Raw genomic sequence first — 3,583 nt, 5'->3', positions numbered from 1 at the left:
GTAGCTGAGGGAGCGAGCTACCCAAGAGGAGCGAAGAAGGGAGCCTGCGCCTGCGCACTTGTTCTCCCTAGTTTTATATAACGGGTAGAAAGTCCCGCCTGCCCTTTTTTTTTGTTTGATGCATTTTGGGAGATGTAGTCTTATAGGGGGTGTGTGGAAGCGAAGGGATGGTTTGAGCCAGGAGCACGCATGCGCATTGCATAGGCCTCCGAATTAGCGTTAAATTTACGCCCAAGCGGTGTCCCTTCCTCTGTGGTATAATTCGCTTTAACAAAATTAGAATTTGCTCTGCCTGTCACTGGCTTTGGCTCTACCTATTGTTGGTCTCCCTTCCACCCTTCAAATTTCAATGGGCACCAGTAACTAGAGATTTCAAATGCGAGGTCATTCCAGAATTCACCTTAAACAAGAACAAGGACAAACAGGGTAGAGATGAACAAAGTAAGTGAAAAAATGTAATATGTCTAAGAAAGACTATAGCTCACAACCCATTTGGGCATTTACTAGCATTTCAAGGAGAAACAACTTCTCAGGATCCATCTGGGCATGAATGTAAATAATAGGCTGGTCCACAATAAGAAGTTTATGTGCAGTGCAGTCCTATTCATGCTTGCTCAAAAGTAATTTCCAGTTCTGTCAATGTGCCTTATTCCTAAGTAATTGTGCACAGAAAAGACAGTAGTCTCTTTGGCCAACAGGTACACAATAACACACCTCTCATTTCCGATCTTAGCAAACGGGCAAGAACATGTTAAGCTACATAGGTTTCTTATGTAATTCAGTATGGTGAGATCTCTGTCCCTTTCAGCTACACTGTAATCTGGATCTAGTTATTTCAGGAACAGCCTCCCTCCGTTTCTTATAATTAGTAAGCTCATACAACATTCAACCAGTCTCCTGTTGTACAGTACAGCTCCCAGCCAGTTTTATAAATTAATGAAGAGAATAAAGGTTGAAAGAAAGGGTATGAAAGTTGAAGAGACCTGCCATTTAATGGATTTGGTCATGATTCATTCATAGTCATAAGTATTTCAATCCTTTCTGTATAGGACAGTGGTTTCAAAATTACCATTGAGATGCAATCCTTATTCTGTACTCACCTTTGTTAATCCGATTATATGAAAGTCATTTAATTTCTGCCTCAATATTTACAATTAATTAATTAATTAATTACAAATTAAATTTACAAATTACAGGTAGAAATTGTTTACCACCATAACTTTTATCTAACATAAAAGCTATTAATGGGGATTAGCATGGACTAAAATTCCCACTTCACTCATAAGCATATAATGGATGAGTGGAACAGAAATTTGCCGCCTTCTCATGGGTTTTCTACAAGAGAGTGGTTAAAACATGGTCAATAAGTAGCCTGTAACATTAAGCGACATCAAGTGTGTGGATTTTTAGAGATAATACGGCACAGCATGAAGTGCCAACTACAAGACTAAGACCCAGGTGATTAGCCCCTGCAACACCATTAAACTCCAAGAAGTCCCATTTTATCCATAACCATACTTTTAAAGAGGGAGCAAAACCAATGCTTTCTCACACATTATCTTACTTCATTTGTGGCTGGTTAAAGCATGTTAAGAGGCAATCAACCTTTGTAGTATTTCCTCATTTTCAGTGGGGCTTACTCCCAAATGTTCACAGGATTGAAGTCCTAGTGGGTCAAACAGATTCACTGGGGAAAAACATTTTGACTTTCTATTTAAGAAAAAGGAAAATAAGAGGGGGGAAATTCTTCCCTCTGCAAATGAGAGGAAGGGCATCCCATGAGTCATACTGAGGGTGCATGAAAATAAATGTGCCCTGGGAGGTGGGTAGATTATTTAATCCCATCTGGGACAGGTAAGAAAGTGTCAGAAGAATGACGGAAAAGGAACACTAGAACACAACTTGAAATGAAGATGAGGTTACCACCATTTTTCCCCACCACAATATATTTCCTATGTATATAGCAGCTGTAAAATTCTGTAGATGTTTCTTCCAACATGAAAATAAGTGAAAGCTTCATTTGTTGAATCATGACAAGAAATGGTTATAATCCAATTCACATTCCTATTAATATTTACACATACACAATGCAGCGTATGTACAGAGAAGTTTCATATACGTAAATGGGAACAGACCAACCCCCTCCCATCCAATGCTCAGGTTGCATATATGTGTAAATAAAACCATATCCTAAAGACAAAATAAAAATAAATGGGAACAGGCCGACAATATTTGCTCCCTAGATGTAAAATAATTGTCTCTATTAGAGCTCAGTGCATCTAACACCAGTGAGTAATTTGTACAATGATAAATAAGTGGGCGCTAGGCCTTTCTTTTAACATGGGAGGCAAAAATTCAGCAAGTGAAGCTGCTGAATTCTGCCTGCCGTAAAGGTATTAAACACACAGGTGTCTATGGGGAGAGATAAAAAGAAAAAGAATACCTGGTTTGCTAGCTTTGAACAAGTTTGCCACACAGTCCTTTGTAGCAGTATCCTTATCGTCTGCTGGCTAGGTTTTCTCCATTATTGAGACTGGGCAGCTTCTACTATAGCTTTCACCAGCTGCTACTAAAGCCTTATCCACCCAACCTCTTCTTATCAAATGCTGCTTTACTTGCTTGTGTGACTGAAGAGGAGAGGCGGGGCAGTGTCTATTATTTTCTTGTGGATTCCAAGCTCCGCATGTGCATTTTAAGCATGGTGGCACAACTATACACACACACACATACAAGAATGTGCATGATGGTGCCTCTTGAAATTTGATGTTGGATGCCCCAGGGAACTGTTTACATTCCTTACTTTAGAGTGATGTCCCAAGGAACTATATAGAATATTATATGGTGCTTAACCAGAGAGCTAGCAGTGTGCAATTATTGGCCCATCATACTGTCTAAACAGCAACAACATCCTTTTCAAACCTGAACGTCAAGAACATCCGCATGGTGAATAAACATGTAGAGTTGTGTCCAATGTAATACTATGTGAACATCCTTTAAGTGCAAGGATTTCTGCTTGTGCCACAGAATGTTTTCTCCCTCTCCTACCTTCATTTCATCCCCAATTTGTTCTAGGAGTCCCCCCAACTCTATGGAGCAGATATAGGGAAGGTTCAGGGAAAGTGTGGGGAGAAGGTGGAAAGTCCTGTTGTGGAAGCAGGAATTCTTGTGCTGATAGGACATGATAGTTGAATACTGTCCATGGGAAACAGAAGTTCCTAGCGAAATTCCAGCTTAGTGTTTTGCCTGTGGCGTGTATACTCCAAACATCATTTCTCTGGGAGCAAACAATGTGCCAAAACACAAAAACCCGCTGGGAAACTTTGTGCCACTTTGCTGCTTCTGTGCTTATCCCATTTTAATCAGCAATAGGAAAATGAAGAATCTGTGTGCCTATTCTGCTGGGTTAGCTTCTGAATTAATACAAGCATCCTGTGTCTAAATTAATAAAAGCATCACACACTTCCTGTGTGAATATTCCACATACATGAATTTTGACATGTTTATACACTTGGATGCTACAACCAGATCCCCTCTACATGCAGCAAAAATGCACAATGACCACATTAGTTTAGTTATGCTCCAT

The sequence above is a fragment of the Podarcis melisellensis genome (genome assembly GCF_964234715.1).
Source record: "Podarcis melisellensis genome assembly, chromosome: 7".
In the NCBI taxonomy this organism is placed as follows: Eukaryota; Metazoa; Chordata; class Lepidosauria; order Squamata; family Lacertidae; genus Podarcis; species Podarcis melisellensis.
This window is presented reverse-complemented; position numbering follows the sequence as displayed.